At 39.3% G+C, this 24453-nt stretch overlaps 1 long non-coding RNA gene across 1 annotated transcript in view; it reads left to right on the top strand.

The window, feature by feature from the left end:
- The window catches only part of LOC126948367 (uncharacterized), a 31035-nt gene extending 19945 nt beyond the window's left edge, over positions 1–11090 (top strand). Inside the window, exon 3 of the long non-coding RNA XR_007723419.1 lies at positions 11046–11090. This is a non-coding gene — a long non-coding RNA (uncharacterized LOC126948367). The remainder of the gene's footprint in view (positions 1–11045) is intronic.
- Positions 11091–24453: the final 13363 nt, after the last annotated feature.

Below are 24453 nucleotides of genomic sequence, written 5' to 3'. Positions count from 1 at the left end.
AGAATGAGATCATATCTTTCGTGGGAACATAGATGGAGCTGGAGGCTCTTTTCCTAAGCAAACTAACCTGGGAACAGAAAACCAAATGCCACATGTTCTCACTAAAAGTGGGAGCTAAATGATGAAAACTTATGAACACAAAGAAGGAAACAACAGACACTGGTGTCTACTTGAGGATGGAGGGTGGGAGGAGGGAGAGGAGCAGAAAAGATAACTATTGCAAACTGGGTTTAATACCTGGGTCATGAAATAATCTGTACAACAAACCCCTGTGACACGAGTTTACAATAAACCTTCACATGTACCCCCGAACCTAAAATAAAAGTTAAAAAAAAGTCTGTTTTGTTCTTCTATTACTAACTCCATTCCGTTATGTACATATGTACTCACACACTATCCCCTTTTCAATAAATATGTTCAGATAGTGATAAAGAAGACAAAGTTGAGAGTATGTAAGAATAGTACCAATAAAGTTTTAAAATTAATCTTTTTAGTGAGTATAGCATACATTAGTCCCTCCTTATCCATAGGGGATATATTCCAAGACCCCAGTGGGTGCCTGAAACCACAGATAGTACCAAACCATATATAGACTATGTTTTTTCATGCACACATACCTGTGATAAAGGCTCATTTGTAAATTAGGCACAGTAAGCGATTAACAACTATAACTAATCATAAAATATAACAATTATAACAATATACTGTAATAAAAGTTATGTGAACCTGATCACTTATTTGTTCCGTGTCTCAGAATTTTATTTTGTACTGCACTGTGGGTAACTGAAACCATGGAAAGCAAAACCAGAGGTAAGAAGGGCACTTCTTTATGCATAAAAATGCATAAATCCTAGGTGTAAAGATCAATTAATTTTCACAAATTGAACAACCTCAATGAAATAAATACACAGATTAAGATATCAAACTTTTGCAGTACCCCAGCCATTACAGATCCAAAAGTAACAGACATTTCCAAATTACAAATTATTGGGGCTATTTTTCAGAAGTAAGACAGACCCCCACCCAGACTTTGATTCCAGTATCAAGATTGACGACACCGCACACATTCAAAGAAGTGATGAGAAGGTTTATTGCATAGTGAGACTTTCTGGGGAGAATATGGTAGGCCTCCCACGCTCTTCTGAAAATGGTTTGGAGAGAGCAAGAAAATGAGACCGGCCTAAGGCGGTTGGGGTGGGACCAGGGTGAGTGTTTCTTCATGCAGAAAGGTGTTTGCAGGGTCTCAACCACGCACTGTTATCAAAGAAGGGAGCACCAAGATTTTTTAATCAATTTGGTCAGATGTGTGGCAGAAGGGAAGAAGGAAGGGCATGGTTTTAAAAATATCCACAATCGAACATCAAAACATAGAATCAGACTTTTCAATCTTTATTAATTTATTTTATTTTAATTTCATTTCATTTTATTTTGAGACATGGTCTCCCTCTGTCTCTCAGGCCAGAGTGCAGTGGCACGATCATGGTTCACTGCAGCCTCAACCTCCTGGGCTGAAGCGATCCTCCTGCCTCAGCCTCCCAAGTACCTGGGACCACAGGCGCATGCCACCACGTGGGGCTAATTTTTGTATTTTTTGTAGAGACAGAGTTTTGCCATATTGCCCAGGCTGGTCTCAGACTCTTGGGTTAAAGCAATCTGCTCATCTCAGCCTCCCAAAATGTTGGCATTACAGGCATGAGCCACTGTGCCCAACTAGAGTTTTTATTACACAAATACAACCAACGTTAATTTCTTGCTCATGCTTCATGTCCAAGATGGTTTGGGTGGGGGCTCTGGTCCATATCATCTTTACTCTAGATTGTCAGAGAAACTATTCTCTGGAGTATTGCTGACTTTCTAGCAGAGAAAAATGAAAAAATAGCCAGTTTCATGAAAGATCATAAAGCTTCTGCCCAGAAGTGACATGCGTCAATTGTACTTATATTTATTCACCAAAGCAAGCCACATAACTCTGCTGGATACAACAAGGGAAGAAGTATGTGATCCACCATGTGTTTAGGAGGAGCACCATGGTGGAAAGATTATCCTAACACAAAAATATAAAAATAAAATATAAAATGGAAGAGCACCAGAAAAAACAATGAACAACACTGTTGTCTACCCCAGGTTGACGTTAAAGGTAGAGTAAGGCATTGACAGGTGAAGGAAATAACACTGTTGAAATGGAAGGATTAACATGAGTAAAGAAAGATGTGAAGGGTACGTGGTATGGCCCAACCAGAGTACCTAAAATGGACACATGGAAATGAGCTTAGAAAGCCTTGAACATTGAGTATTTTGAATTTATAACATGCGATGGCAGAAATAATTTTTAGAGTATTAAAAAGTGTTTTCAGTAAGGTGATTTAGATATAGTAAATAAGAAATTGGAATTCTATTATAATAGAGGAGAGCGAATGGAGGTCTAAACTAGACAGTGGCAGTGGGGATGAAAAAGTGGAGGCTGCACCTCTGGAGGTCCAACGGATATGAGATGAGAATAAATAGTGATAATTATTCCATTTTCCTCTGCCTTGGTTGACTGGAAGAATGATGGTGACATGTCACAGGGCACAAAGAACCAACTGGGGTAAATTGATGTTTGCTTCTGAAAATGCTGAGTTTAAGGTGAAGGAAGTACAAGGAATAGAGACTCAAAAACTATTGTATAACACCTAAGAACAGAACCAAAACTGGAGTCATAGATGCTAAAATCAACATCCAATAGGTGACTTTTGAAGCCATGGAACTGGATGAGGTTGCCCAATGAGAGAGACTACAAAGTTAGAAGAAAAAAAAACTGGCTAGGTACGGAGGCTCACGCCTGTAACTCCAGCACTTTGGGAGGCTGAGGTGGGCAGATTACCTGAGGTCAGGAGTTCAAGACCAGCCTGACCAACATGGAGAAATCCTGTATCTACTAAAAATACAAAAAATTAGCCTGACCTGGTTGTGCATACCTGTAATTTCAGCTCTCGGGAGGCTGAGGTAGGAGAATTGCTTGAAGCCAAGAGGCAGAAGTTGCAGTGAGCTGACATCGCACCATTGCACTCCAGCCTGGGCAACAAGAGCAAAACTCCATCTCAAAAAAAAAGAGAAAAATGTTGAAGATGGAACTTCGGTGAACACCTACATCTGGGGACCATGCTGATCATATAAAAGCTAATAAAGAAAACAAAGAAGAGTCTGTCTGAGACAGGAAAAGAGCACAAGCTTCAGGAGGAGAGATTCAAGGGGAAAAAAAAAAAAAAGGAGTGGTTCACAGTGGCAAATGCTGCCAAAGGGACACATAGGAGGAACTGTGTCCGAATGTAAGATGAGACCTGCCAGTGGTCCTCTGACCTTATATGCATTGAATCAGCCTGAGAAAGGGGCCAACACAGAGGAAAACAGCTGAGTGAGACAGAATCTAGAGAGAAAAGCACACATCCCTGCCTCTAGCTGGGCTTGAAGCAAGATCTGAGTGTGCACTTTTCCGTTATGTGACCAAATCAACTCCCTCTATCAAAACTAGTCAGAGTTTAGTATTCCATCATTTGCAACTAAGAGTCCTAATACATAACATCACTTAAAGCCATGTACAGATCCTTCTATATCATAAGTGGGATTTTAAAGAGCTAACATTTGTTGAAATCTGTGAAGTCGCGACAATGAGAAGGAAATTCAGAATAGCATTGAATTGAACATTTGTCTTTCCTTAAATTATTAATGGTTTCACTATATGAATAGGAAAAATGTTGCAATAAGGTAAACATCAACTTTTGAATCATCAGTGTACAGTCTTCTTTGAGATACAGTTATGGAGATAATTAGTTGTTGTTTTCCTCAGCCTTTAAAAAAAAATGGCATTGCCACAAACGAAAGGATCGTATCTTTGATCTTTTTAAAGGAAAAAATTTCCATCTTTATGATATAACTGCAAGGTCCCAAGATCTAAAAGGATCTTTACCCACACGGGCTGCATGGGCTGGTCTTCCTTATTTGTTTTTGGATTAGTTTCCAATTGACATCAAACACAGCAGCAAGACCCTTTTCTCTTTTGTGTTACAAGCTGCATCAATTTGTGAATTGTAAATACTCAAACTCTCTCCTGAAGATTTAGCTTAACTAAATTGTCCTCGGGCAAGAGATGAGGAATTCATCCTCTACTTGCAGGATTAAGAAAAAAATTAGCTTTCAAAAGGAGCAGGAAGAAGCTTGTCCACAATAAATCACTAGCAAGCAAGTGTTCTGAAGGGGGAAAGGTTGATATTAATAGAGGCAGCATTTTTCTTTCAGTAGAAAAGTTCTTTCAGTGAATTTGGGACTGACAGCCTTCAAAACTAAGGAAGTTAAGGATTAGAATGGCACAAATTTAAGAAGAAATATTACTGTGTTTTATATACTTGAAGATGTTTTGTCCTCTAATTGGGAGGTAGTTACATTCAAATGTCCAAATTGTCTACAGCATTTGTAAACTCCACGTATCTAAGGCCACAGTTCACTTTTTATTATATGTAAAGGAGTTTGACTGATCCATTTAATTATCAATGGGAATAAAAGTATCAATGTGAATACAAATGTGGCTTGACAAAGAGATGGTCTTTAGACTTGGCATATAATTATACAGAAAATTTCTTAATGCATTATCATATATTAGAGAGAAAAAGGCAATGGCCCAGGGGCCAGAAGACTGGTTGCTTGCTACCAAATTAGAAACTTGGATAAATTAGCTAATCTCTCAGGATCTCAATTTCCTCATCTGTTACAGGTTATTGGGGAGGATTCTATTGAGACTTTGGCTGATATTTTAGCTACTATTGCTATGTAACAAATTATCACAAATTTACTGGCATAAAACAACATTTTATCATACAAATGTGTTCTATGGGTCTGATATTCAGGCAGGGCTCAGCTGGGCAATTTTTTTGCTTCTTGGGGCAATTGCCAAGGTCTTCTCAGTTGGCAGATGAGATGGTCCAAAGAGTTCAAGACAGCTTCACTCACCTTTCTTGGCAGAGATGAGCTCAGTCTGTCAACTGGAGTGCCTGTACATGGCTTCTTTAGCATCGTGACCTCTCTGACTTGCAGATTTTAGGGTGGTCATACCTGTTACATTGCAGCTGACTTCTCCCACAGCAAGCACCCCAAAAGAACCACATGGTTCCAACACAGCAACCTTAGAAGTCACACACCATTCTTGCTGCTCTCTGTTCATTGCAAGGCTGCTCAGATTTAAGGGCAAAGAATATCAATTCGAACTTTTGATGAGAACAACATCAAAGAATTTTACATCCACAGTTTAAAACCACCACACCTACTGATAAGGTTCCAGAGGTTATATCTCATCATCATTCTCCGACACACTGTGTCCACTCATGTATTTCATTCGTTCATTCATTCATTTATCAAGTGTTTTACTTCATACTCTGGGTCAGGAATAGTGGGTAGCCTATCAAAAAATTGACTAGCAAAGCAGAAACATAATCTCTGCTCTCATATAGTTTATGGTCCAATGCAGGACACGTATATTAATCAAACACAGGCAAATATACAATTATAAAATCTACTACAAGCCACAAAGGAAAAGTACAGGGATCCCTGGGTACACAGCAGAGAGACCTGGCTCAATTGAGGTAAAGGGGAGGCTTGCCTGTGGAAGGAATGTCCACTTTGAAGTATAAAGAATGGATTGGAGCTGGGTAGGTGAAGAGTATCAATATTGGCCCTAAATCTTGGTCTCCTAATTTAGAAGAACCCATTGTTTCCACCCGACTTCTTAGCAGTCATTCATTTCAGAAGGTATTGATATTTGATACTGAATATGTAGCCTCTGATTATTTGTTTTTGCCTTCTTGGACCTCTACTAGCTCCCTACTGTCAGCTGAAGAAAATCAGTAGGTTTAGTATGGCACTGAAAGCCCTTCATTTGCCGGCTGCGTCCTAACTTCTGGCCTCATTTCCTCCATCCATTTTGGATTCCATGCTCCAGCTACACCAGCCTGCTTGCTATTCTCAGAGCATGCATTAATTTTCATGCCTCTGCACTTTTATCCTCACTGACCTCTCTTTCTGAGATGTGTTTCCTCTTTGTCTCCACCATTAAAATGCTATAATCTTTGCAGGTCTTGATCAAGTGCCACTCCATTGTGAAGGCTTTCCTGATTCCAGGGCATAATTACTCTATCCTCAGCGTGTTCTCTATAGCTCTTTACTGATACATCTTTTCAATTCTGCTTCGCTGTCTGTTTCTTCACTCCTACCAGATTTAAAATCCTTGAAGACAGGAACTGTGTATGAAATAGGCCTTGGCCCTGCAAAGTGCCTATCACAGTGTTTTCCACATAGTAAGTGTTCAATACTTGTTTGGAGAATGAAGGAATGAATGAATCATGTATACTTGGCCCTCCCTTTTTACTTTCTACTTTCATGGATTCAATCAGGGGTTCTACTTTCATGGATTCAATCAACCACAGATCAAAATATTTTTTAAAGCAAATGAAAAAAATACAACAATAAAAAATAACAGAAATAATATAGTATAACAATTATTTACATAGCATTTACATTGTATTAAGTATTTTAAGTAACCTAGAGATGATTTAAAGTACAAAGGAGGATGTACCAAGGTTATAGCATATACCACTTTTATATAAGGAACTTGAGTATCTTCTGATTTTGGTATATGTGGGGTCCTAATCCTGCCCCCTTACTGAGGCACAACTGTATATCATTTTGAAGATTACAGGGCTATCAAGCGCAGGGCCATTTGCTATCTTTTTGCATGCTCAGCACTTAATGTCGTGGATGGTGTCCAATGTTAATATTCACTGTAAATAAGCTGGTAGTATTTCATATGTGCATATTTTAAAGACCACTGAACTTACTAGATATTTTTTACACAATACTGCTTACATTTTTATGCACTTCCACTAAATTAAGAAACTCTTTGGGTCAGGAATTGTGCCTTCTCTGTATTTGCACCTTTATTCTCCCAGATATTTGTTTTACATATAAATTACTGATGTAAAATAAAAATATTTGTTAGCTGTTTCTTAGATTCAAAAGTTACTCAGATACTCTCACATTTATTGATACATATCACTGTGCTAAGCAATATGGGAATATGGTTCATATATGCATACATAGTAGAATTGTGTAAACATAGTTTGTTATGCATTTGGATATGCTCTGACGGAAGTGATATATTTTGGGAAGTAATGACCACATCCAGCTATCCAGCAAGTCTTTGATATAACTCAATAATACTTAAGTAGGTCTCAATCTTGTCCTTCAGTATTGCCATTATACAAGTGTTTTTGCTGTCTTTATTTGCATATTGTTTTTATTGTATTTGAAGAGGATGGTAAGGGCAACTCTGGGTGGAGTGGTAGAGCCAGAAGGCTGAAAAGAGAATTGAGAGTCATAAAATCTAGACAATTAGAGTCAGAGGGGCTAGAAGATGACAGTAGTGGGTCCAACCTCCCTATTCCACAGATGAGAAAACAGGATCAAGTTCACGCGCTTGCCTTTGTACCCCATGGTGCTCAATCTTTGGGAGCCTGCAATCAAAAAGAAGACCTCACAGGTGAAAGGAAGCAGTTTTCCGGCTGTTTTCTTTGAAGGGTCTCTTCTGTTTGCACTGTTCCAGAACACACCTGTTGGATTCCTGTCAGAGCTTAGCAAGTGCATGCTTATTTATACCACCAATGACATCATTCATTCATCTTGGAAGCCACAGTGCTCTCCCCCACAGGTTCTCAGCAGTTACTAAGATGTCCCCTGATTTCATTGACCTCTGTGTGTCTTCAATCCTTGACCTTTAAGGCTCCCTGGTGCCAGAATGTCTGCAGCTGTAGGATCAAAGACCTTTGGGGGAAAAATCCATTCTCAAAAGAGAGGAAGATGGGGTGAGTTATTAGGAAAACCAGCTACATGCCCCAGAGCCTTTGTTCATCTGGAAAATGCCTGAACTGTATTCTGAGTATAAACATCAAGCCCTAAGACTGAAACACAACACAAGTCAGAAACAGAGTTGATATTAAAGCTCAGGTCTCCTGCCTGCCAATCCAGAGCCACATTCTGTCTGTCTTCTAAAAGAACTTGATGTGTCTCATACAAAGTACGTGCTCAATAAATATCTTTGAACTAGATGAATGAATGAGGTGGCATATAATAACAGATACAAATACAGCAAAATTTTCAAGATAAGAGCAAAAGACAAAGCGGTAATTTAAAAGTAAAAGACAAGGTTAGACCTTTTAGTGTACGTCCTAGAATTAAATCTAAATTCGGTTTCCAGCTTCCTGGCAAGCAAAGCAAAAAGGGCAATGCACTGGACTTGACCAAGATCTCATTGCATAAGAGACACAGCACTCCAGAGAATCACATGTTTTCCTCACTTTTCTATCTCTGGGAGAAATGAGTCTTGTGGGAAAACTTCTTACTATACCAAAGTGTTGTTTATGTTTTAAGAACATGTGAAGATTCTTCCTTGGTGTACAGCCAAACTGCTTCTTTGCAGCAATTTAGTCCCCTTCCCAAGTGTTGGTTGTTCAAAGAGAATAAGTCCATTTTGGTTACCATTCCCCTGCAACTGCTGTTTCCAAACCTCAGCCAAGATCCATTGTTTAAGTGGAACCTCAGAACATTCTCAAAATATTTGGTAAGCACTCTCTAGTTATAGATGTCCTTCCTCTGCTAGTCTTACAAAGCTAGATGCTAGGATATTTTTGCAGTCTATTATACTTAGCACAGTTTATAATCCTTGGCTCTGTTATCTCAGGCACCCCCTTAAGAATCCCTTAACAAATAAAGTAACCTGAGTAGAATAAAGTCCTGTTGATTGATCTGAGCTTTGCAGTGCACTCAGCCCAATCTCACTTTGCAGCTCTCTGCTCTGGCTCCCTCCTGCCCAGGCCATCCATTCAGTTTAGGCATTCTCTGCTATTTATGGCCAAGCTCCATATTTTTCCTCCTGCTTTTCACTATGTCTATGATAGTGTCCATCTTCGTATCTGAAATCATAATTCAACTTTGAGCATATTTTCCTGATGAAATTTGCCAAACAAAGCACGTGAAAGCTTGTACACATTACATTCACTTGAAACAGTGACACGTATTTCTTTTAGTCCCAGAATGTTACACATTCAATTAACTGGCTCCTTTGTTTTATGGGTGAGAGAATGGAAACCTGAAAAAGTAAAATGATTTGCTTTTCAGTCCTTATCCTGGTAAGTATTTAACCTGTTCAAACTACTTTGTAATGTTTACTTTTATAATATCTTTATTTTGTGGACTGGGAGATTTCATTTCCCAATTCATTGCATCTTGACCCCTGGCTGGCATCCTGCATATTCTTGTTTTTTGGGGGTTTTTTTCTTTTTCTTTTTTTTTTTTTGAGACAGAGTTTTGCTCTTGTCACCCAGGCTGAAGTGTAGTGGTGTGATCTCGGCTCACTGCAACCTCTGCCTCCCGGGTTCAAGTGATTCTCCTGCCTCAGCCTCCTGAGTAGCTGTGATTACAGGTGCCCGTCACTATGCCTGGCTAATTTTTGTATTTTTAGTAGAGACAGGTCTTCACCATGTTGGCCAGGCTGGTCTCGAACTCCTGACTTCAGGTAATCCACCCACTTTGGCCTCTCAAAGTGCTGGAATTACAGGCATGAGCCACTGTGCCCGGCATGCATATTCTTAATTCTTAATTCTTAATATATTAATGAACTAAGTGAAATTAAAATTATTTTATATTCTATTTCAACCTAAGAAAAAGTGAATGAATTAATCAATTAGGGTCACTTTAAAGTAAAAATGAAATATATAAAATATTTTGGTCACTTGGGTATTTCAAGGCAGAATTGATAACCTAAATTTTTTCATTTTTCTAAATCATTTTTATCATTATAACATGTCAATTATGAATACCTTTCTTCACCTACCAATTCTGACAACTTTTTCTATTGAAAATATCTATTTTTTTAATGCTATGATTTAAAAAAATCATCATAAAGACTCTATCCTCATAGGTAAATTATGTCTTCTAGGATGCCGAATGGGCAATGCAAGTCTTATTTTTATGAAGTAGATTTATAGAATAGAAAAACAATGCAGTCTTTGTAGGAGCTTCTACAAACAGGAGATGTGAGAAGCATTCAAAACAAAGATGGGGTCATCTTTAAAAATATAGGAAGTTTTGATCTTTCTCCTTGCCTAGAGCAAGGTGAAAGGGTAGAGTCTTAAACTAAGTCTGATCTGTATATTTAAGTTAAACAACACTTTCAACGTGTATGGGCAAGCAGCAGCATTATTCAAATGGTAAAAAAATACAGGCTCCAGATTTTGTAACTATACGAATATATCATTCAAAATAAATACCTTTTTCTCCCTCCTAGGTTTAACTATAAGAAAATGAATCCTTAAAAAGGAATGATTCGATGGTGTAAGAATGCAAATTTGGCAAAGTAATAAAACGCTAGTAATTCTGGACATTTTACATTCCTGCCTATAACTGAAAGTTCTGTACTTCTTTCTAGGGTTGGTATGCTTCCCAGCCTTATAACCACTGATACTTTTGACAGATCTTGGAAAGAGTGACTCATTTATGAAGACGCACAACGTTTAAGAAAACAACCACAGGATAATGAGGGAAAGGTGTGACGACTAGGCTTGTGTTTTGACTAATCTTGGGGAAATGTATAAGCCTTCCAGATATTTGCTAATTTCTCCAGGAGAGAGCATATTTCTCACTGCAAGGTCCATCCAGTTACTGTGAAATGATTTATAGAAGCACTCTTGATTCGTGAGGGCTGACACCTAGCCACTCAACTGCCATAGAGAGCTTAAATCTGTTTGGCAAACCTAGCACAATGACTAGAAACATTGCTTAGATATATAAATCTATCAAAGACATTAGGAATTTACATTTCTGAAGTCATAACCGTTTGATTTTTTTTGCAATAGAAACTTCTCACCCCTGCTTGCTCTCGTTCACTGAAGCAAAAGTGTCTCAGTATTTTGTTTTGAAATGGAAAAAAAGTGTTAAGGAGTTGTTCTCTTCTGTCATGTTTGCAGTTATTGCTTGATGGATTCTGCTAACTCCCAGGAGAATCCAAGTGGGAGGACAAGTAGAAGGAACAAAGAGTCCAAAGGCTGGAGCCCTCAGTTCATTGTTTATGGAACATTCCTGCAGTCCGCAGAAGGGGCACGGTAAGTGGACTAGACACCCAGTTTCAGGCAGCACTCATCTGGCACCCAGACGCTGGAACAGAGGTATGAAGCAGAAGCCCGGTTATCTAAACCCAGTGATAAAGGCAGAGATGGAGAAGCAAGAGTGGTTTGATGTAGAAGTCTCAGCATGTTGACTTGAGCCCTTAAACTCTTCTGGCTTTGATTCAGGTCTGTAAACTGGTTGTTAAGGGCTGGGGCAGGTCCATCTGCATATGGAGTCCAAGTCAAGGTCTACTTGACTTGGGAGGCCAGTAGTGTCACTACAATTGTGCGATTTGCACAAAAGCACCTGGCCAGGCTGAAACCTAGCCCAGAGCTCCTGTTCTCCACATCACGTGCTTCACACAGCCTGTGTTGTCTTATCAACAACACCTTTTCATGAATCTGAAAAGATTCCCTATGTGCCCGGAGTGACCTGCCAGGAGGCTCATTTTGGCCCAGGACTCACAATCAGGCAGCTCCCCAAATTTGTACTTCTGGAGATAACCCCAAGATATGTTATTCCTACAATCAAAGATATACTTAGGATTGAAAGCAGGAGACTGGTTCATTGTTCGCTGAAACCTATGCCCTATTGTAAGACCACCTATCACTTGTGGTGTAACATTTGTGTGAATCAGAAAAAGGCAGATACAGCCCTGCACCAGGTTTGGCAATCGTGAGCCAGATTTTAATCCCCACTCTTCCCCTTGGTCAACCTGCACAGTCATACCTGGTGACTCTGCCTATATGTCACTTTAAAAAAATAAATCTGAAAACTATTTTGTAAATTGCGAACTTGTATCATATATATTTTTTGTTGTGGAGTGTTAATTGCTTTAATAATGAAAAATCCTTTTTATAACTAAGTTTTAGCATACCTTCATTTAAAAATATACCAGGACTATAAAAAAAAAAATGGAAGTGGACTTGGTCTCTCTCTCTCTCTCTCTCTCTCTCTCTCTCTCTCTTTCTCTTTCACTTCACCTTTGAGAAGGCCCAGCCAAGGAAGAGCAAGGAAGGAGGTTGGAGCTGGAGGCTTGCAGGCTTGACACCTTCCACTCCAAATACTGGACCTAACGGAGGCTGCCTGTCATCTCTAATAACTTTTCCTCCAGGAAATGTCATTGCTTCATTGCATTGCAAGAAAATGATGTCATAGTATAGGACCCTGATCCGTTTCCTGACTTTTAACCTGAGTCTCATAACCTTTTTCAGCTGTACTGAACCCAGAGAAAATGAAACACATCAAAATGCGAAGGCCAGCACATCTCATAAAGGCCTTTGAGGCCCCAGGGTGGGGCTAACTTATGCATATATATTAATGATCAAAATACAGTCTTGTTTGGGTGTCACATCCTGGATATGGCATGGACCCAGTACCTAGGAAATGGAAAGGAAATAGGCTTCAGGATGTGTCTGTAATTTCTTGGCAGAAACCCTTCCTTTTCCTATATTGGGTTTAATTAGTAGTGACAATGTTAAATTTAATTAGGATGGCTTGCATGTTTTTTCTTCTGATGGTGGTTTTTGTTGTTAAACTCCATGTGAAAATTAAGAATGGCCCCTGAACTGATATTTGAAATCTTACATACTGCATTTGTGTCTCCACATCTTAGGACTGGTTACAAACCCAGCCCAAATGACATTATGGAGCTATTTCCTGGAATGTCAAGGGCTGAAATTGCCCTGTCAAGAATGAGTCTGTTCTTTCAGGGATTTCAGAAAGCAAGGGCTCAGATTGCATTCTTGCTCTGTTATTATAAGTTTTTCCTGGCAGGAAACCACTGGGTCTCAGATAATTTGCATATATCCAATGAGAGTGATCTACTGTTCTATGGAGGTTTTCAAGATTGCATGACAACACCGTGGAAGAATCTCATATGGGGAAAGGGGATTTTTTCCCCCTTTCCCTAAGCCCCATTTTAAATAGTTTCCTTCCCACAAGCTGATGTGTCCACATTCAAAGAGTTATAAGTAACCCAGCCCATTTTCCTGCCTTGGCCTCTGCCACTAGTTCTATAATATCAACAGCCACACAAAACTGGAAGCAAGTTGTTTAAAGTAAAGGTGCTTATTCCTTCCAGTCTGTAAAACAGACTTTTGTGGCATATGAAGGCAAGAAATAATCTTTTAGTTCTTCCAGGCAAGGGCATAGCTAAATGACTCCTCATTTCTTTTTTTTTTTTTTTTTTTTTTTTTTTTTTTTTGAGACGGAGTCTCGCTCTGTCACCCAGGCTGGAGTGCAGTGGCGGGATCTCAGCTCACTGCAAGCTCCGCCTCCCGGGTTCACGCCATTCTCCTGCCTCAGCCTCCCGAGTAGCTGGGACTACAGGCGCCCGCCACCTCGCCCAGCTAAGTTTTTTTTGTATTTTTAGTAGAGACGGGGTTTCACTGTGTTAGCCAGGATGGTCTCGATCTCCTGACCTTGTGATCCGCCCGTCTCAGCCTCCCAAAGTGCTGGGATTACAGGCTTGAGCCACCGCGCCCGGCGACTCCTCATTTCTTGTTAACTGTAAGGGCAAGAAATACTCCCACATATTTAGTGATATCTGAATATAATTTTTAATGTTATACATGGGATTTCAATTAACCTAAAAGACATGGTACTGGACTACTTCGCTTGGTACCATAAAAGTTTTGTATCTGTTTGGAATCCTCAGAACTGTGTACAAAAAGATTAAAATGTTCAGATAATGTACTGACACATTTGAAGTCCCTACTTGTGTAATCACCAGACCCAGGACTAGATATTTTATTACTCCATTAAAATGACAAATAAACATGTGTTGACTGAAGAGCCAGGGGCTGGGAGGCACTTACAGGACTTCCAGACACCAACAACAGGACTTCCTTTTATGTCACAGGAACCCAGTGGAGAATGACTTAAGTAACTGCATCATGCTCATATTATTTGAGCATTCCTTCCCATTATTGGGTGCCCTGGTTATTTATTTGCTTACATTTGCTTTCTTATTTACTTCCCACTCTGTTCTGAAGAAATTTAAGGTGACCGCTGGGCATTTTATCAAGAGTTGGAGCTCTGGCCACTATGGCATCAATTGTAGGACCAGCTGTGTGCCTTTGAACATATCACTTAGCCTCTCTGAATATCGGATTTTTCATCTGTAAAATGAAGGTATTTAACAGTTTCGTGTCTAGAGTGTTATACATAAATGTTTTTCTCAACTTGTTAATTATCAAATGAATGGACTCTATGTAGACTGTTATTCAAAGGCATCCAATAAATGCGTAGCATGACTCTATAACACTACATGCCAATTTTGAGTGCTTATGGTATGTTGGACTTTCTGCTCTGTGCTTTACCTATGGGGTATCACTGAATTCTCTCAGCACACCTGTGAATTAGCTACCCCCATCAGCTCCATCTGACCAGGAGAAAACTGAGGGGGTACCCTAAGATCACAGAAGGCCAGGATCTGGATTTCTGGGCCAGGGATTCCTCATTCCAAAGCCCCACCCACTTTCTACTATAGGACATCGGTGCATCCCAAACTTTAGTGTGCATCATTGTCACCTGGAGGACAACTTCCTAAACCAGATTGATGAGACCCAAGCCCACACTTTCCAGTTCATGCAAGTTCCCAGGTGATGCCAATGCTGCTGGTCTGGGGGCCACAATCTGAGAGCCACTGCATTATGCTATAAAGAACTACAGTTGCAGGACCAAGGCATGAAGAATGCAAGAAGCAGATCTTTAACCAAATGAAGAAAGAACCTGGACATTTCGAGCTACTCAGTAGCTGAATGGGTTGCCTCTTGGGAATGGCTGAACTGTAAGGGGCATATAGATCTTGGGACATTTGATGAGAAGTTGGCCTAATGGGCCTTGAAGGTGCCTTCTAACTATTAAACCGTCATGAGTGCCAAAGACAAGAGACAGAGAGTCTAGGAGGGAGGGTCACACTCCCCATGCAGAAGGCCCTTCTCATTACGGCACAATTCAGTGTTTTAACTGTGCTTTGAAGATTTTGAGTCACTTTGATAATGGCAATGAGGAAAACGAGAAAAACGTTTCCTCAATTTAGGTAATACAGAATTACAGTTTAATGAAACACCACACAAGGAACAAGAGAAACTTAAAGACAACATTCATTCACTGTACATTTATATTTCAAATTTTAACGTTTCTATAACAATAATATAATTTCAATTTTTATGTCATAATATATAAATCAGAAAAAAGTTAATTTCAAAAGGCTAAAATATAAAACTATTGAAATTTTTATTTTATAAGGACATAGAGGGAAAGGGTTTACAGATCAAAATGATTTCGTAAATATTTCAAAATAAATATCACATATAAGGCAAATTTAGGAGGAACACTGCTCCAAATTTACTGTCCATTCTTTCGACCCTAGGAAAAAAAAAAGAAGAAGTGTTTATTTCTATAGTTTATCAAAGAAAAGAAAGTGTCACTTCTGACATTTAATTTAGCCTTTTTTTTATGTCATAGGAACCCAGTGAAGGATGACTCAAGCAACTGCATCATGGTCTCACTTAAGGATTTAAGAGGAATCAACAGAGAACAAAATTGGTGGTAGTGGTGAGAGGGGGTGGCAGAAAGATATAAAAAAGAAATATATGTATAATAAAATAATCTGACATAATCATAAAACAGGAAAAACCATCACTTTTGTTGGTAGGCCTAAGGAGGTGGGAAAGCTCTCTGTTGAATGCTCTGTTGGTCATTTGCTGTTAGTTTTGTCTGGTTTGGATTGGGTTGGGGCTTTCCAGAAATTAACAGAAGGTTAAAGGGCACTGTACAAAATCTTTGACTGTGAGCCAAGAATTTAAATTTCATTAGGAGTAAGGGGAAGGAATATTTCTTGAGCACCTGTCAAGTGTATGCCCTGTGTCAGACTCTTATGAGAAATCATATCCTTTTCATTCTTGCAACATGTGAGGTAGGGGTTATCTCCATTTTATAAACAGGGAACCTTAGGCTCAGAGAGGTTTGCTATCAGTTTGCTCAAGGCTAGTCAGATGATTAGTAATAGAAGAGATAATAAAACCTCAAACTGTCTGACTTCAGACGTGCCACTGCACACCAGGTTCTCTATGTCTCATAAATAATGGTGAAAACAATTCTTCTCCAACAAACCACTGCTCTTCGGCATGGAAATGCAAATCCACTGTTTCTCTCTACCCTTTCCTGGAGAATTCTTAGATTCCATAGTACATTCCCTATGACATGTAAGTAGATTTTAGATTTGAAATACTCCTGCTGTAAGTTTAGGTAAGATTTAAGCTATGGCTAGGAAGACATAAAAATGAAATTTAATGTTGCAATCTGCTACTCTTTTGACCCCCCCACTCCCCATCTGACCTTTCCTGGTCTCTTTTTTATTTTACACTGCACTTACCCTCTTCTAATACACTGTTTAATTTTTTATGTTTATTGTTTATTCTGTGTCCTGCTGCTGGAAAATAGACTCCACATTTTTTGTGGTTTCTTCATAGATGCATATCAAGTTTCTAGAAAAGGGATCAGCGAACTTTTCTGTAATGGGCCACATGATGAGTATTTTAGGTATTGTGGGCTAAGCGACTTCTGTTGCAACTATTTACCTCTACCATTGTGGTGTTAAAGCAGCCATAGACAATGCGTAAACAAGTGATCATGGCTACGTTCTAATAAAAGTTTATTTACAGGCACTGACATTTGAGTATGATATAATTTTCATGTGATGTAAAATTTTTAGTTTTTTCTTTCCCAATTGTTTAAAAATATAAAAACAGGTGAATGGCAAGTTTGGGCCATTAGGCTATAGTTTAGCAACCCCTGGTCTAGAAAATCTTACCTGGTACATATTAATAGTATGTGCTCAGAAAATAGAATTTACTGAAGTTGCTCCAATAATAAACATTATATCCCATTATCTCCCTGAATCTGAGACTAGCTCCCCATCCCACGAAACAGCCAGCTCAGGCAGCACTCCAATGCATCCCCCAGGTCTATGGGAATGGCTGCTGCTGCAAAGCACACTGAATTTACTAAGACACAAACTGTTTGCACTAGACTAGACCTATGAGAGTACCTGACCAGCACTTCCCAACTGCTGTTGGCCACACCCCTGGGACACAGAGAAGACCTTCTACAAAGAAAAGTTATTGCATCGTTAAAAGCTTTAGAATGTCTTTTTAATTTCAATTTAAACGTTAATAATAAATCAATTTGCTTTTTAAGAATCCTTTGGGGCCGGGCGCAGTAGCTCACTCCTGTAATCCCAGCACTTTGGGAGGCTGAGGAAGTTGGATCACAAGGTCGGGAGTTCAAGACCAGCCTGACTAACACGGTGAAACCCCGTCTCTACTAAAAATACAAAAAATTAGCCAGGCATGGTGGCGGGCGGCTATAATCCCAGCTACTCAGGAGGCTGAGGCAGGAGAATGGCTTGAACCCAGGAGGCGGAGGTTTCAGTGAGCCGAGATCGCGCCACTGGACTCCAGCCTGGGCGACGGAGCCAGACTCAATCTCAAAAAAAAAAAAAAGAATTCTTTGGGAACATCAGGGTGGGTGTTGGTTTATTTCTTATCTGAACATTGTTTTATACTACAACTGTTTTAAACTATCGTTCATTTTTAACTGTCTTCTTTGCCTAAATCATATAATCATCATGGTATTTGTTTGTTTTGTGATGGAGTCTCACTCTCTGGCCCAGGCTGGAATGCAGTGCTGTGATCTTGGCTCAGTGCAACCTCTGCCTCCCAGTTCAAGTGATTCTTCTGCCTCAACCTCCCGAATATCTGGAATACAGGCATGTGCCACCATGTCCAGCTAATTTTTGTATTTTTAGTAGAGATGGGGCTTCACCATGTTGACCAGTCTGGTCTCAAACTCCTGACCTCAAGTGATCCACCCGCCTTGCCCTCCCAAAGTGCTGGCATTACAGGCGAGAGCCCATAATGGTCTTTGGAACTAGACTGATGGTATGTCGAACACTGATGTTGAAAAAGGAACATCGATGTTGAAACAGAAAGCATAAAAATGATAATAATTTTCCCAATGTTCCTCAAGATTATCTTCACCAAACCCTTATGTTGCATTCATCTGCTTAGCATTCAAAGTACATCAGAATGTATCTCACAGTTCTGTGTTAAAAAGAAAAAAATAAACTGGATATGGTGGTACACACCTGTAGTCCCAGCTACTTGGGAGACTGAGGACTGGATTGCTTAAGCCCAGGAGTTTGAGGCTGCAGTGAGCTATGATTATGCCACTGCATTCCAGTCTGGGTGACACAGCAAGACCCAATCTCAAATATATGTGTGTATATATACACATATGTATGTGTGTGTGTATATGTATATATGTGTATATATGTATATATGTGTATAAATATATAAATACATATATGCATGTATGAGTATATATATGCCTATACAAGTATGTGTGTATCTATGTGTGTGCATATATGTATATATACATATGTGTGCATATATGTGTTTATATGTGTATATGTGTGTGTATACACACACGTGTGTATATACATATATACATATGTGTGTATATATGTATATATACACATATGTGTGCGTATATATATTCAAAGTACATCAGAATGTATCTCATAGTTAAACACAAACTTTAATATATGTATGTGTATATATATACACACACATATATATACACACACACATATACATATATATACACACATACTTATATAGGCATATATATATACACACATACATGCATATATATTTATATTTATAGAAGATTGTATGTGATTTAGTTTTTCTTTTTTTTTTTTTCTTTTTGAGAAGGAGTCTCACTCTGTTGCCCAGTCTGGAGTGCAATAGCGCGGTCTCAACTCACTGCAAACTCCACCTCCCGGGTTCAAGTGATTCTCCTGCCTCAGCCTCCCGAGTAGCTGGGATTACAGGTTCTCGCCACCATGCCCGGCTAATTTTTGTATTTTTATTAGAGAGGGGGTTTCTCCATGTTGGCCAGGCTGGTCTTGAACTCCTGAACTCAGTCAGGCCTCCCAAAGTGCTGGGATTACAGGCGTCAGTCACCATGCCCGGCCTGATTTAGTTTTTCATTCATTATCACTGAAGTCTAGCAACATCAGCAATGTGCTATTTGCAGAGAAATGCTTACAAATACTAACGATACTTTTTCTCATATCCCTATTTGTTTATTGATAAAAACAAATCAAATGTGATAATTACAAACCTTAAATCATATAATATATTTTGGTTGATTTTTGATTGAGTGTAACACATGGTTAAATGTAATTCTAAATTTTAGTATATTTTGTCCTCCTAAAGTATACAAAATCCTAAACATAATACAATGTAACTATAACTATAACATTTGTCCAGAAAAATCATGTTTTTATTACACATTCAGTTTAATCTTAATTAAGTAGAATGGCACTTGTTAAATGGAAAAAGTACAAATTTACCTAACTATATTATGAATATTATAAATATTATATTAAATTTTGTGTTACAATCTTTTAAAACAACTTTATACCATAATAAAATGATGAAATTTTTTAACTAAGAGTTTTTATGAGATTATTATTATGAAAGGGGCTTTAAACCAGAGAATGATGGGAAATACTGATCTAGTCCACTTTGTTTTATAGATGAGTTAACCAAGACCCTGAAAGGGAGGTGGATCGCTCAGTCCGTGAAAATTAAGCCCAGGTTTCTTGACCAACTAGCAAAGCTTCATATTATGTAACTCTAGGGGGCGCTGTTCATATTGTTGTGGTGCCATTTTCATAAACTAATGAGATCGGTGGCCTCCAGAGTTGTGCAGTGCAATGGCCTTGGCTTTTAGTTACTCAGTGCTTAATCCGTGAAAATCCCAGTTGTTAAATCTTGCTTATTTTCCTGAAGTTTTCAATATATTATTTGCAAGACCTCTAAGTTCTCAATTTCTTTTTTCCAAACTGAGTCCCACATGAGAAAAGGCAATAAAGAAGCATTAGCAGCTGGGCACGGTGGCTCATGCCTGTAATTCCAACACTTTGGGAGGCCGAAGCGGGTGGATCACGAGGTCAGGAGTTTGAGACCAGCCTGTCCAATATGGTGAAACCCCATCTCTACTTAAAAAAAAAAAAAAAAAAAAAAAAAAAAAAAATTAGCCAGGTGTAGTGGTGCGTGCCTGTAGTCCCAGCTACTCGGGAGGCTGAGGCAGGAAAATCGTTTGAACCCAGGAGGTGGAGGTTGCAGTGAACCGAGATCGCACCACTGCACTCCAGCCTGGGTGACAGAATGAGACTCCGTCTCAAAAAAAAAAAAAAGAGTAGTTCACTTGACAGTTAATCAGATTCTATTTTTCTTTTTAAATCAGGCCTTATGCTGGGGGCTACAAATCAGAGTTGAACTGTTGTGCTTTCTGCCCTCAAAAAGTTTGAAATGGGTCAAGAAGCAATAATATATCAAGAAAATGATAAGGGTGCACTATTAGGGATGTGCCGTAGACTGCAATGCTGGCACAAAGGAAGAAGTGATCTGTTCTGTCCAGGGATGGTTGAAAAGAGAAAAGCCTCACAGAGAAGGTAACACTGTTTGCCATGGGAGATTTAGTAAAAGAAAAGCAGAAGTTAGTTGTAAATAAAATTGGCCTAGATTAAAACTGTCTTATAACCCACACCCTTCAGTGCTAGATTTATTATAAATTCAAAGCAAGGTATCATTTATATCTGATATGTGACTAGGATTAACTAGAGAGTATTCAGGGCAAGCTTCAGTACCTCTTTGCCTAGAGTGATAGGAAGGAGGCCTCTAATTTCCTCTATTAAGTTCTTACAATGCCTTTTGATTAATGATGAGATGTGAAACTGAGTATTTACCCTCAGTGATGAGAGTGTGACCCACATTAAATCCAGTCACTTTGTCTGGGTCTCTCATAAGCCTGAAACTTTCAACATCTTTCTAGGTTCCTCTCTTGTCCCACATGCTGTTACAAAGTCCTGTGGAGTCTACCTTTTAAATATCTCTCAAAGATTTCACCTCCTCTCCATACCCACTGCTGCTGACTAATTGAGATCCTGTTATTCTCCATCTGTTCTCTAGGTCCTCTTGACCTAAGCCTCATTTCCCTTTAATTCCTGTAAGTCAATGGTAGGCAGGATGTGTCTTGCTCATATTTCTGTCTCTAACCTTTAGCTAGATATCAGGCACATAATATATACTCAATAAATGTTGAGGAGCAAGTATGAATAATAAATATTGTATTTAAGCTTTGGGTTCACAATCTGACACATGACAAGAGAAGAGTCATGCTGTAATGAACAGAAGATACTCCTCTTGTCAAAGGAATTAATTTCAGTCCAGCATCTTGTAATTCCATTGCTCCATCAGCTTTTCTTTTCAGCTATCACATTAGGTTTGTTATATGATGTAAGTGAGGAGAAACACTTAAAAACATTTTTTTTGACTGGGCGCAGTGGCTCACACCTGTAATCCCAGCATTTTGGGAGGCCACAGCGGGCAGATCATGAGATCAGGAGATCAAGACCATCCTGGCCAACATGGTGAAACCCTGTCTCTACTAAAAATACAAAAATTAGCTGGGTGTGGTGGCGGGCGCCTTTAGTCCCAGCTCCTTGGGAGGCTGAGGCAGGAGAATTGCTTGAACCTGGGAGGCAGAGATTGCAGTGAGCCAAGATCATACCACTGCACTCCAGCCTGGCTACTCCATCTCAAAAAAATAAAAGATTTTTTTTAGTAAATAAACTGAAATTTTATGTGTAAATAATATAAAAGTTTTCTTTTTTTAAGACTGCAATTATCTTGTTATGACAGATTGAATATTGAGCAAAGAAAGATGCTGCCCTAAAGTAGTTAAAGTGATCTGGGAATCTGTGATAGATCTCACATGAGTAGCATTCCCAGCACGTACTGTGTCTTGAGCTAACATAGCAACACGATGATGTGTAGACACCAGGGACATATCAGCGTGGCTTAGGACAGGTAGAGAGCCAGCTGTTCCATTCTTTAAAAATTGTCTTTTTCACTTGCTTTACGTAGTTCCTCCTTGATGCTAATCTACTCAAATGGAATGAAGTTTCATTTCAAAGTCACAGATTAGGATAGATCTGGAAAGGTCCTTGGAGGTTGTTTGGGGTCTGAGAGATGAGGAAGCTCAAGTCCCCTATACTTGATTTGGGCAGCAGTGAGCTGCCAGCTTGTCTACATAGTCCCTTCTGGCTTCTCTGGCCAGTCTGGGAGGGGAAGTGTCATTGTGTCATTCCTCACCCCACACCCCTCCATTGTTTTCACCCTAATTACTTCCTCTGTTTCTCTCTCTTCTTTCCTATGGGAAAACCCAGGCATCCAGCAATAGGCCTCAAGTCTTCTCCTCTTTAATTAGTAAAACCTACAGTATCAAACCAACATTGTTACGTTCTAAATGGTATTGTATTCACATGTTAGCACCATTGTAATCATTGAGATATATTGATCAATATACATGCCATTTTCTCTGCATTCTTTCATGGTTATAGAAAATGGAGACTTCTGCTTTTTACTCACGTTTCTGCTTTTTATAAAACAAACACTTTTTGTTTCAAATATATTTCTCATTTGTTTAAATATGTTGTATTTAATATCTATTCAAAAACAAACTTATGGCCAGGCTTGGTAGTTCACGCCTGTAATCCCAGCCCTTTGGGAGGCCGAGGTGGGCGGATCACCTGAGGTCAAAAGTTCGAGACCAGCCTGGCCAACATGGTGAAACCCCATCTCTACTAAAAATACAAAAATTAGTTGGGCATGATGGTGTGCACCTGTAATTTCAGCTACTTGGGAGGCTGAGGCAGGAGAATCGCTTGAACGCAGGAGGCGGAGGTTGCAGTGAGCTGAGATGGTGCCACTGCACTCCAGCCTCGGTGACAGAGTGAGACTCTGTCTCAAAAAAAAATATTAATAATAACATTTTAGATTAAGATGGGGAAGCAAAGAAAAAAACCCACTAGAATATGTTATATTAAAAGATTGACTGCATGTCAAGAGGAAAATATGTTGAGCCTCATGATAATTTATAAAGTAAAAAACACGAAAAGCAGTTCTCAGGATCCTGACCCCTCCCCACCTACCACTCCCTCTGTGACAAAATATCAAACTTACTGTAATACATTACAATAAACACTCCAGTCTCATTTCCTCTCTGGGCAAGTTGCTATCACCCTTGGTGTGGTCCCAGTGATTAAATGAAATGCAAATATCCTGGAAAAATAGCCTTCATTTCTAAAATATGAATGTTAGTTTTTGTTTGTGAGCAATGTAAGAAAGATTTTCCAAGAGAAGTATGAGATGCCAGGTCAGTAGGTGGGACTCACATGGGACTGCTGATATACCACCTAAAGGAGGTGACACAGTGCGGCGGCTGGGAGCCTGCACCCCAGACTTTGTGAGACCTGAGACTGAATTCTTAGTTCTACATGGCTGTCTCAGTGTCCTCATCTGTGAAATGGGCATCGTGAACTTTGGAGTGATGTGAGGAATAAAAGAGGTACAGCACCTGACAAACAGTAACTGCCCAATAAATGACACCTACAATTCTTCCTCTATTACCCAGTTTTATGTCACTGTTATTACGCTAGAGAAACAGAAGTAGTAATGCCGTACATTGTGATTCTTTTTCCAGGTTCTGATTTCTCTCCTGACCAATGTGAGGAGACTTCCTAACACAATTTGTGACAAAGAAATACAATGAGTTATTATTGTTCTGTGGTCCTGCATGAGTTCTAATTGGATCTACACAAGGGGGATTAGTTCCAGGAGCATCAGAAAGATCTTACTATAGCCGAACCTGAGGCCCCAGACCTTTAGGGTGAGAATCATAGATGAATTCATTTCAGAGCATATTCATATTGCAATGATCCAGTATAAGTCCTTTGGAAGATTTGGGGCCAGCATGATGCTGCTCAGTTTTCTTCTGTCGGATGCCAGAGGGTCCTCCACTGACAAATACTCTGCCTCCGTATGTTTTGGGATTGCATTTCAAGGTTTAACCACATCTCTTATGTGAAGCAAATATTTCTCAATTCATTGAAAAAAGTAACACCACTGTATCACATGACAAGAAGGAAATATTTTCTTTCCCCCTTTCATTAAAAAAGACACAAAACACAACACCGAATAATGAAAGGAAAACAAACAGGGCCATTCCATTCTGTGGAGGAGGGGCTGAGTAGCCGCAGGGGACAGCTGCAGTGTGTCTGGCATCCCAATTCTTTCCTTTCCCATCACTTTATTACTTATTGGACCAAGAATGTAGACAATT

Source organism: Macaca thibetana, chromosome 2 (genome assembly GCF_024542745.1).
Source record: "Macaca thibetana thibetana isolate TM-01 chromosome 2, ASM2454274v1, whole genome shotgun sequence".
NCBI classification, from domain to species: Eukaryota; Metazoa; Chordata; class Mammalia; order Primates; family Cercopithecidae; genus Macaca; species Macaca thibetana.
The sequence above is the reverse complement of the archived record's forward strand: the minus strand, read 5'-3'. Positions and strand labels throughout refer to the sequence as shown.